Genomic DNA, 13,021 nt, shown 5'->3' with positions numbered 1-13,021 from the left:
TCTTCCACTGCTTCCAGATGCACCCTGGGAATCAGGCTACCACTGGACAGCTGGCTCAGACAGCTGCAGTCATAGTTAACAAGGAGCTGAAGCAAGGAATTGTTTACATGGCCGCAGTCCTTTCCTGCTGACATGACTGTTAAATGTTATGGGGGCCCATTCACAACATTGGATACATTGATAATTATAAATATATTTAGAAAAAGAATATACATATTATTTATATATATTATTTATACAAAACAATAGCATATATATAAAATAAAAAGATGACTATATGTATATATGCATATGTCAAAAGAATTACTTGTCTATTATCAGTTTTGCCCTACTTTTACCCATCTACCATCTCATGAAAATATCTTAATTCCTGAGTGAATCAGATTGATTCTCTCTCTATTTAATTATATAATTTAATAGTTAATATTATAATCTTGCATTTATTTATTCCACAAGTATTCATTAGGGACCTATTTTTTAATGCTTTAATTATTACCAACTTTTATTTAAGAGCCCAGAGTTTGATAATATAAAGCATAATTATATTTTTGTATTTGTAGAAGCCGTTAGTCAGTTCAAAGAAAAAAATATTTATTGCCTAAAGAGAATAATATGGTTGATAGTATTTTGCTTCATGTTAAAAAGACAGGAAAAATATTTCTGTCTGAAATTACATCCATTATCAGAATGACTTATTGGAAAACAATGGAGATTTTTTTCATCACTTCTAAAGTAAGATGAAGGCAGTACTTACTTAGAAATATATTAAATACACATATGGTTATAATAATTACATGATGTCATAAATATATTCACTTTTATAGGAAAGAGTCTTTTAATTTTAAAATTCCATTTCCTGTATTCAGTGTTTTGTCTAGTCTAGCTTCCCTGGATCCACACATTTGATACCATAAGTTTCCATAAGTTTCCACATGTTTATCCAAACCATAGATATAATGGATATAGCATGATATAAATGTTACATGGGGGTCAACTGTAAGATAACGACTAAATCTTAATTTGAGTTACATCTATTTCTTCAGCTTCATCCTATTATTGTCCATTGTCTACAAACACTTCTAATTTTAGATTCAGCTAGGTATATCAAGATTACATGACCTATCTTCTCAGACTTGTGCCTGGAGAACTCAGTGATTTGTACAACTTCTGGCAGAGCCATTGGTATGCTGGTAAATTTGCATGCCATGAGGAAAATAAAAGACTGATTTGCTTCATCTTTTGTTCTCTGTAGTGTAAATACTGCCACTGAGGCTGATTTCAAGCTACCTATTTTTTAGTTACCATACCAGAAATTTCCTGAATATATATTTAATGGCTCTCACTAATCAGCATAAGCTGAGTTAAGCATATCACTTATTCATTATTAGTAGAATTTGGACAAAAATATTTGATCTTCTTGTAAAATCTTATTAAATATTTATTGGAAATCTCAGGTACACAATGACTATCATGATCTATTAATTAGCAACTAGCTTTCCTCAAGATGAGTATAATCACCTCTACCATACATACCTTCTTCCTGAGAAATCTGCTTTACACATACTTCCAGTTTCTTTAATCTCTTTGGTTTTTTCAGCAGGTCATTTATGTTACTTAAAGTTTCATTTAGGGTCTTCTAAATTAGAGTGATCAACTCTGAGTTTCCCTGCTAATTAAATTTTATTTTTAAAGAGTCAGACTTTTGAGTGGCATTAAACTTAACATTAAAAAGACAGTCTCAATTGAGGCATTAAATAGCAATTTTATTATTTAGGAATAAACCCAGGATGTGTAAATGTGTTCCTAATTAAACATCAAATTCCAATTTGATCTGAAAAAGTGATGTCCCTAACTAAATACTAAAATAAGTTTAATAATAGAGTTCTACTCATTTTTCAAATATTACCTTCTACAGTTATTCAGATAGAGCACAAAAACATAAGTTTCATACATTTAAGTGTAATCATTTTTCAATAATGTCTTTGGTGACTTAAGATTTTTTTTCAACCTTCTAACTTGGCAGAGATACAATAATTAAGGCTGCAGCAATGATTTTGGCCCTTTGTGAGAGATTTTATTAAGCCCTAGTTAAATAAGTGATCTGAACACAAAGTTCAATCTTTTATCTCATGCTTATGAAAATCTTTTAATATTTTTGGGAAGCAGCAGGACGTAGTGGAAAGAAGCCAAAATCTATTGTCAGAGAAAACATGGGTTCAATTTCTATCTCTGCAATTTCATAATTTTCTTATAAACTCACTGTAAATCATTTTCTCCTTGGGTCAAAGAGAATAAATAGATATGTTTTTAAAGAAAATGGTAGATACAGATATTTTATGTGGTTTTGCCTTGCCATATCTTCTAAATGTTTGGTGAAAATCTTTTTAATGTAGTTATATTAAAGGGAAAGGTCCCAATCGGCTCATGCCCAAAGCAAAACAACATCAAAACCCAAAGAAGAAGATAAAATTATTATTGTTTATAACATTTTCAAATGTTCATGTCTCTTCTGAATTTCATTAGAAGATTGCAAGGGAGAGCAATATTGTGTTCTCTGATTCTCTCAATGTATCCATATAAACTATGTTGTACATCAAATTGGTCAGAGTTTTTCATCTTCTACTGTATTAGTTTCTTGAGTAGCAAAGCATAATTCCCACAGTTTCTCAGTGGTTTTCACATAATTACCTAAAGCAGCATATTTTTTTTCTTATACATATTATGGTGTTGACTCCTAGGAGCCTGAGACACAAGTCTAGAGAAAAGTGGGGATCAGAGGAAAGGGCCAGAGAAGAATATAAAGTGCACAGATTCACCCTCCACTTAAAAAATTTCTTTTGAATATCTAGACTCTGTGACTTGGGTTGTTGTTAGGATTACATAAAAAAAATAAAGCAAAATAGATACCAATTACTTATGTTTAAGAAGAAAACACCTAGGTGCCAGGAATAAATAGAAAAATCAAATCTAGAGATTAAGAAAATAAGGAAGAAGACAAGCCCATGCTGCTTTGGTGCTCTGTAGTTTTGAAAAAGGCACATGGCTTAGAGGCTTAGAAATTAGAGTTAAATACCTACTCAAGGATAAAAGGTTTGCCATCACAGTTAGAAAAAAGTAAAAGGACTGAACCTGAGTCTCCGAATCAAAACCTGGATTTGTTAAAATCAAACTTATACATAATATATATTTAAGAAACATAGAAAAGGAGCAAAGATAATTCCTCTCTAGCATATAACATAGGCAACAAAAACAAAAATCGAAATAAAAAATACTGAGCACCCTCACACCATGCTGTGACATTCGTGTTTACACTCCCTGTCGATGCAGATTTCTAAAGCAAATAAATTAGCATAAATAGGTCCATATCTAATTAAGGCATTTTTCCATAATCCAGGACAAATGGGAGTCAATATTAAAAGCAGTTTTTCTTAAATAAAAGTTCACATTAAAAAAAATTACATCTCACATTAGGAATGAACCAACACGAGGAATTATTTCAAAATAGTGGTTAGATCTATGCTAGCGCCCATGGTGCAAATGAGGCCTGCGGATTATTTTTGTACAGCCATTAATAAGCAATGGTTCTTAAACTTTTAAAGGTTTGTAAAATAAAAACCAAAGTTTATGAAAAAGAGAGAATATGTGATACACAATACTTAAATTATTTACTACCTGGCATTTTCCAGAAGAAAAAATTGCTGACCCTAAATGAAAATATATATATTTGATGGTCTCAGAATTTTCTGACATCTTTGGCTATTTTTCATGCATGCAGAAAGATTAATTGATAAAATAAAACACCACTTTATTATGAGAATGTTCAGAAAAATAGGAATAGAGAGGAACTTCCTTAATTCAATAAAGAACACCTTTCAAAATCTCACAACTAGTATTACATTCAATAGAGGAAGACTGAATGTTTTGCCTATAAGAAAAGGAGCAAGACAAAAATTACCATGCTCATAACACTTTTAACACAGTTGTGGAAGTTTTAACCAATAAATCAAGAAAAAGAAGCATTAGGTATGTGGAAAGGAAAGAAAAAAATAAAAATGAATTTATTTTCAGATGACATGGTTGACTACAAAAAAATTCTAATGAATATACAATAAGACCCCTGCAAACTTCCCTAATTTATACATGAGTTTAGCAAAAATTCAGGATAGAAGATGAACATGCAAAAATCCTAAGAGCAAACGTGAAAACTAAAATTAAAAAGATAATACTATTTACCATTGCTCAAAATAGGAAATATTTAGGTGTAAATTTAACAAATTATATACAGAAGTGGTATGCTGGAAACTATACAATGCTGAAGAAAAAATTCAGAAAGAGCTAAGAAATGGAAAGACATATTAATGGATTGAAGAGTCAACATAATCAGGAGGTGAATTCTTCACAAATTGAAGTATAGGATAAATAACAATTCCTATAAAATATCCCAACAATATTTTCCCTAGAACAAATAAGTTTATATTACAATTTACATAGAAGGAAGGAAGGAAAAAAGGAAGAAGTTAAGGAAGGAAAAGAAGGAAGGAAAGAAAGAAAAAAAAGAAAACACTCAACTAAGTCTCTCACCTCGTACAAAGTTAACTCAAAATGAATTATGGAATTCAGTGTAAAAGGTAAAATTATAAACTTTAAAAAATCAGAGAAAATCCTCAAAATTCAGGGATATAAATGGGTTATTAGACTTCACATAAAAGCATAATCCATAAAATAAAAAATTGGCAAATTAGACTTTATCAAAAATAATTTTTTTCTACATAAAAACTGTATTAATGAAAAGGCAAACTATGATATGTGAGATAATATTTGCAAATCTCATATTTGACAAAGGAGTAGTATGAACAATATTTGAAAAGGTCTTGAAACTCAACAGTAGAGACCAGGCGCAGTGGCTCATGCCTGTAATCCCAGCACTTTGGGAGGCTGAGTTAGGTGGATCACCGGAGGTCAGGAGTTCGAGACCAGCCTGACCAACATAGAAAAACCCTGTCTCTACTAAAAATACAAAATTAACCAGGCGTGATGGTTCATGCCTGTAATCCCAGCTACTCAGGAGGCTGAGGCAGGAGATTACTTGAACCCGGAGGTGGAGGTTGCCTTGAGCTGAGATCGCGCCACTGCTCTCAAGCCAGGGAAACGAGCAAAACTCCATCTCAAAAAATAAAGTCAACATTAGGGAGACAATATGATTTCAAAAGACATGAAGAGACATTTCAATGAAGAGAATACACTGATGCAAATAAACATATGAAAACATATTCAACATCATTTGCCATTAGGAAAGTGCAAATTTAAACAATAATAATTAACCAAATCTATTAGAATGGCTTACGTAAAAAGTAATGACCACATCAAACCCTGGCAACGATGTGGAGAAACTTGAGTGCTTATACATTGCTGGTGGCTATGAAATATGGCATGGCCATTCTGGAAAACAGTCTGGCAGTTTCTTAAGAAAACTAAACACTGGGACCTACTAACTGAACTTCGAGGCTTTTATTCCCCCTAAATGATTTACTCTCATGCAAAAACCCGGGAACTCAGATGTTTATAGCAACATCATTTGTATTAAGCCAAATAAAGTCGGTAACAACTGGTAACAACCTAGATATCCGTCATTGGAGGAATAAACTGTGGCATATTCATACCACGAAACAGTAATAAAAAGGTGTACATTATTAATGTATTCAAGAACCTGGATAACTCAAGGGAATTATCCTGAGTGCAAAAAAGCCAGTCTGAGGATTTTATATTCTATGATTCCATATATACAATATTCTCATTAGTATTTGCACACAGTTAAGGAACAGATGAGGCAGGAGTATAACGGGTTTGACTATGTTAAAGGGCAACATGAAGGATTCTGATGGTAAAACATTTCTCTATCTTGACCGTGTCAGTGTCAATAGTTTGATTGTGATATTGTACTCTAGCTTCCAAGCTATTATCATTGGGGAAAACTGGGTAAAAATATTATTTCTTACGGCTGCATGGGAATCTATAATCTCAAAATAGAAAGTTCAGTAAAACAAGGTAAATAATTCACTGTAAGCTGCTTTTCCTACAATCATGGGGAAAGGAAAGTTAGTAAATGTTGAACTAAAAAAAACTCTGACAGTTAAGAAAGATACATGTAACTAGATGTTTGCTTTTAATCATAAAAGCAGTTCAGAGGGAACCTAGGCTGTATCCAAGAGGCCTAAAAAACAGGAAAAAATGGCACACTATATTCTTAATGTAGAGAAAGAAAGCTAATAAAGCCTATGAAATACTGGAGGGCTGATATGTTCCTTAAAAAGATAAATGCAACAAGTGGACAGCTACTATTGTGAATAAATTGAGACCAGTGTAGTTTTATTTAGGACTGGGGTGAAGATGACCTCCCAAGACCCACTTAGTTCTATGAGTTTTATGTGCAATAGCTTTCAGTTTTGCTATCGAAAATAAAAAATGGCTAATATAATTAATCTTGGAACAATACCAAGCAGCATTTCAGTGACAAGAACTAATGATGATTTTTGAAAGGTCTGACATAAAATACAAAAGAAGGGCTTAAATCCATAACCATAAATAGGGCATTGAAATATAAAATATGTAATAGCCCCTTTTCCAGAAAAAGATTACTACTCTCAAGATTTCCTGTAAACTACTCAGTTTTACTGACAATCTAATTCAAGAAATATTTTAAAAATTCTGACTATGTTTTAGAGAAGCTATAGAGGAGTGAACATAAAAATAATGAATAAAAATATCTGTCTTTAAGCCCAAGGATGTTACCACATATAAATAACTCATTATAAAAGAAGATAGAAGAAAATAAACACCCAATACTGATTAAAAAAAAAAAAGACAATACGCTCTATAAAGACAAACACTAAGCAACACAGTTTTATTATTCTCTCACTTTCCTACTTCTGAGAACATTCCTTCAATAAATCACTTTTATGAGAATCTTGGTTTCTGTTTTTAAGCACCCAACCTAAGAAAGGAATAAGAGAAATGTATTGGGTGTATTCTAAAAATGCCAAGTACCCTTAGTGATAAAAAAACATGCTATGTGAAAAGTATATTGGTAGGTAAACTCAGGAATATAGGTTATATTTGAACTTCTTTGAAGTTCATATAAAATTTTATAAGCAGGTTTTTGATGAAGCTGGTGCTTTCAGGTCACCAATAATTGCTAAAAATATAAGAGGTATATGAATGGTGGAATAAAAAAAAAGAAATTTTGGGCAATGGGATAAATTAGAGAATCCATTTAGGTAGCATCAGCAGCAGTGGAGGAGAGAAAGATGATGGATTTCATAAATAATTTTGGGTTATGGCAGCTGAATTTAAAATTGGGCTTGAAAATTAAGGAGTCCATGATACTAAGAGGAAGGTGCTGTTGTCAGCTGAGATAATAAATTTGTGGAAATACTGAATCCTGACTTGTGTACATTTTGGTGACTGGGAAAAAGGCTACCAAATCTATTTGTAGATGTAAATACAGGAACCATCAAAATTAGAGGAAATTTAAAACTATAGAATTGATGGGACTGCCACCACAGGAGTGCTCAGTGAGAAAGCCACTTTGATGAAATTTAATAAATTTGTGGAAAAAAAAAACTGAAAGAAAATAGAAAATTTAGCATATAGCAAATGGGAAAGTTTAAAGAATAAAGGTGCTATCTGATATTGTATAAAGCGTTTTCCAAACGGAAAAAAAATGTTTTATTTAATAGGACATCATTAGTGAATTTTGATGATAATTTTTTGGGTAAAAATGGGGAAGAAATGTTTTCATGATGTTAAATAGTGAATTTAGGCTATTTTTTTTAAAGAGTTGGCAATGAAAGCCAAGATAATAAAGCAATTGAAATGGAAAAGAATAAAAAATTATAAACTAGTTGGGACTTAGACATATTTGTTAGAAATAACCAGTGAAGATAACATATCATTAAAATAATATCCTCATATTTTAAATCCTTTATCAACACAATGATTAAATTTTATTTATTTTTTAAGTATCACGTGTCTAAGGATATTTGCAACTGTAGAAGATGAACTATTTTAATTTTAAGTGTGTGTGTTATCAGGGAGTTTGCCAGATCTAGTTGCAATTTTTATTTCCAGATGAATCTAGAGAGAAGATGAATATTGCAACAGCAAAAATATCTAGCCAAATTCCTTTCTTCAAATGACCAGTATGGTTTCTTTTTCTCAGATTGGGATGATGGATATATATATATATATATGAGTGGTTTTTCTTTTGTTCTCCATATAGGTATTATTATTATTGGTTTCTTTTGACTTCAGCTAATTGAATATCTCTCTCAAAATGAAGGGAAGCAGAAATGATATCTAAAATCAAAATCAAAGGGCTTTTTATCACCAACAAGTAAATTTAAAGTAAGTCCACATGTCTCCTATTCATACTTCTATAAAAAGTTATTTTTTCTTACTTCTGTCATTCATTTTATGTAATTGATCATTTCACTTTCTTGATATTTTCCCCAAAACATAAATTATGATGTTTTACTACTTTAAATTCTTCAATGACTTTTTGTTACATTTTGAATGAAAATTTCAAATCCTGATTGCAGCCTGCAAAGTCCTATAGCCTCTAGACCTCTTAAGCCTCATCTTCTGCCAACCCAACAAACACCACACCCGCTGCTATAACACTGGATTTCAGACCCAGAATCCTTCTTACTGCCCCTGTACCATGCCAAGCTCTTCCCCACTTCAGGGACTCCAACAGGTTGTATCCACTGTCTGAAACATTCTTTTATCTACTTATTATTCAAATGAGTTATACCCCTCAGGAGTCAGCTAGAGTACTTATTTAAAGAAGCCTCTCAATCTAATGTAGTTCCCCTCTAATTCTCTCATAAAACCCTAATTTCTTTTAGCACATTTTAATACTGTCCAAATGTATGTTTATTTCTTGATTATTTGATGTATATTTCTTCCACCTTTGTGCAATAGAGAATAAAGCAATTATATCATTATATTCTCAGTTCATATCACAGGGCTGAATACATAGAAGACAATAAAACATATTTGTAAAACAAATGGATCCTTATAGCAAGGGTCTTAAGTAGAATCAGTATTGTCCTTAAATATTAAATGCAGCTTTATATGTGTATCTACATTTATGCCTACACACACATATTTCTCATATCTCTATACCTCTATATCTATCATCGATCATTGTGTGTGTGTGTGCATGTGCGTGTGTGTGTGCGTGCGCACGTGTGTGTGCCTATCACAAGAACTGCATACAAAGGAAACAAAGCAATGGACCTTTGTTAAAGTTGTAATGCTTACTCCTCCATCAGGAGAGGTAGTTTATGGTAACAAATAGAGCGCTGTTCCTAGGGTGGTGTGAGTTGGGAAGGTTAGTACATGTCTGGACTTACTACAACATTCCTATCCTACCAGAGGAAAAAAAAATGTTTTTTCAAAAGGAAATCACTAAGGAAACCAATCAGGAAAACAGTAGCAGAGAAGGTAAAGTAGCAGTGGATGGGGAAAGAACTGTTTTCTGATTGGGATTAAACACATGCTGATATTATTCTGTGGAATACTGTTGTGGAAGTATAGGAAACTTACCTTCTCATGGTCACAATGGTCCGTCAAAGAATTATGAAACTTGACATACAAATATGTTAAAACAATGAGATATTGTAGTTTGGAAATACTTCACTGAATAACCAAAGTGGGCTGGGTATGGTGGTTCATGCCTGTAATCTCAGCACTTTGAGAGGCTGAGTCAGGAGGATTACTTGAGCTCAGGAAATGAAGACCAGCCTGGCCAATATAGTGAGACCCTGTCTCTACAAAATATTGTGTAAAAGTTAGCTGGGTATGGTGGCATGCACCTGTAGTCACAGCTACTTGGGAGGCTGAGGCAGGGGGATTGCTTGAACCAAGGAGTTCAAGGCTGCAGAGAGCCATGATCGTGGCACTACACTCCAGCCTGGGTGACAAAGCCAGATCCTGTCTCAGAAAAAAAAAAGTATAATTTAAACTTTTTAAAATGAAATACAGAATACTAATACAAATTCAAGTTGATGTGCTCAAACTGACCTGAACCCAATAATTCAAGCAAGAAGGAAATGTCTACCTTTACATCCTCCTTAGTTGCATGTAGTTAGTCTCAACCACTTTATACCTTAGTTTTCTCACCTGCAAAAAGTAAAATAAGTATGATAATTTAAAAATTCCAATTGCATCTTGAACATAAAGCATTGTTGGAAATGTTGAGTTATTGGTATTATTTGTATATAGCCTTCCTTAGGAAGAGATGTGAACAAGAATGGTTCTCAAAGTGACATAATAACTGAAACAATGCAGAAGAGGGTTTTCACTCAAAATCACTAAGGAGCTACATATGAAAAAAACAAACAAAACAAAACAAAAAACAAATTGAGATGCAGTACCGTTGCAGAATTGGAAAACCAATTCTCACAGACTGAAAAATGGTAAGAGAGGGAAAACGACTTAAATATTATATTAATGAGGATTATCACAAACTTACTATGTCCTAGGTAGTGTCTTGCTGGCTAGGACAAGCACCCTTGCCCTTGAGGAACTTACATTTCTATATAGAGATAGGTGGAAAAAAATTAAATTAAAAGTTGATGCTTGCAAAGACAGTATACCATGTGTGTACAATATATAGATACATAAAGTAGAATGAGATTCTGTCTCTATAGAGGCATTAGAAGAAAGTTTGGGGGAAAAGGGTCATCTTAATTTTGTTTTGGAAACAGGAATTTTGAGAAAACTAATGTGCAGAGCCATGGGCAAGTATATAAAGAAATGATGTGATGTGTGAAGGAAAACAGGAGAATTTGTGCCTTCAGGGTGCTGTTTCTTAGATTCAAACCTCACACAATTATCAATAGTCTACTGCTTCATATAGACACCCCAAAACTTATTTGTATTCGAAACACACAACTGATTCTTATTTGTTGTTAACTCTGAGCAGTTTGAGATTGCCTTTCTGTGCATTACGTGTACATCACACAGCTTAGTAGCAATAGGCTATTTCAAATGTACCAAGACTCATTATGTAGGCGAAGTTGGAGATCTGCTGTTTCCTCAGAAGATCACAAATAAGGAAGTGAAAAGCAACAGGTATATTTTAAGTAATTAATATACCATTGATGCGGTACTACAATGATAGTTATCATTACTCCAATGATAACTGTAGTACTGGTAATTATATCAGTACTACAATGATTTTACCTTCTAAGGTTAACTTGAAGAGAAGGGGAGATAAATTTCTTTCCGTAAGTCCTAGCTGGAGGCAAGATAAAAAAAAAAGTCTGCCTATAAATGGAGAAACTGTTAGAAAGAAATATGGCATTATGTATACCTAATATATAATTATAATAACTATTCTGACTATAATTAATTGTTCTTAAGTCAATTTTTAGTATCATGTACTTTATCAAGGTAGCCAGGACTAAGAATCTGCTGGGTTAAATGTGGGCTAAAGTCCTAATTAGCTAGAAAATCTTTTCTTCATCAAAGCTCTAATTGTTGTACCATAATTAGATTTAAATGTGTAGTATCGATTTGGTAGTAATTAAATCTGTGTAAATGTTACACTGCTTATATTTGGAAGCAGATTGAGACAAAAGAGTTGCAAGCTAATTACTTTCTAGGCAGGATTCTAAATAAATTAAGATGAAGTAGATTATGGTATAAAACAAGAATGGCATAAAACCTTATTAATTTTTAGAAAAGAAAAATCCTTAAATCAGAGAAGACAAAAAATCATATGTTTAAGTATTTGACTTCAAAAAATATTCCATACATAAGTGAGATCATGCAGTGTTTTTATTTCTGTGTCTGACTTATTCCACTTAGCATAATTTCCTCTGGGTACATCTATGTTGCTGCAAATGGCAGGAACTCCTTCTTTTTAAAGGCTGAAATATATTTCATTGTATATATCACACTTCCTTTATCCACTCCTCCATAGATGGACACTTCTGTTGTTTTTATACGTTGGCTATTATAACTAATGCTGTGATGAACATCTAAGTGAAGATATTTCTACGTGGTGCTGATTTCATTTATTTTGCATTATACCAGAAGAGGGATTGGTGTATTATATGACAGTCTTATTTTTAATTTTTTGAGGAAGTCTTATATTATTTTCCATATGACTATTATCAGTTGACATTTTCACCAACAGTGTACAAAGATTCCCTGTATTCACCCTCTCTGTAATAGAAGAGGTAAATATCTCTTGACTTTTGCTTAATAACTATCCTAATAGGTGTGAGGTGATAAATCACTGTGGTTTTGATTTGCATTTCCCAGATAATTAGGAATGGTTAAGCATCTTTCATATATATGTTAGCTGGTAGTTACCAGACATGAGGTTGAAGGGGAATGGGGAGATATAAATCAAAGGGTACAAAGCTGCATTTTTGTAGAATAAATAAGTTTAGAGACAGATCTAATGTGTCCAATATACAGCATGAGGACTATCGTTGATAACACTGTGTATTAGAATTAGTTGTTCTTACCCAGAACACAAACACACACACACACACACACACACACACACACACACTCATGGTATCCATGTGAGGTGATGGCTATAATAACTAGCTTGACTACAGTAATTATTTCACTGTATATGTTAACACATCATATTAAGCACCTCAAATATTTATAATAAAAAATCACATGACAGCAATCTAAGGAATTCATAAAAGGGAAAATTTTCATATAATGTGAGCCCATGGGGTTGAAAACTATTAATATAAATTTCCCTAGTACTAGTCGATTCTTTTTCAAATGTGCTTTAGAAGAATTACTCAAAACTGCTCTGGGGTTAAGCTTTTGATAGGATGGTCTTTTTATTGCATTACGTAATGTGAAGCATGTCCTGCTGAGAATGTTTTAAGATGGTGGTCTATTAAGTATTAATGTACTCTGTTCAGTGTTTCCTATAATATGAGCAGTATTGGTGCCCCTTGCTTTACAGTCGGTGAAGTTA

This window comes from Cebus imitator, unplaced genomic scaffold, assembly GCF_001604975.1.
Source record: "Cebus imitator isolate Cc_AM_T3 unplaced genomic scaffold, Cebus_imitator-1.0 Scaffold40, whole genome shotgun sequence".
Classification (NCBI taxonomy): domain Eukaryota; kingdom Metazoa; phylum Chordata; class Mammalia; order Primates; family Cebidae; genus Cebus; species Cebus imitator.
Note: the sequence above shows the minus strand (reverse complement) of the source record.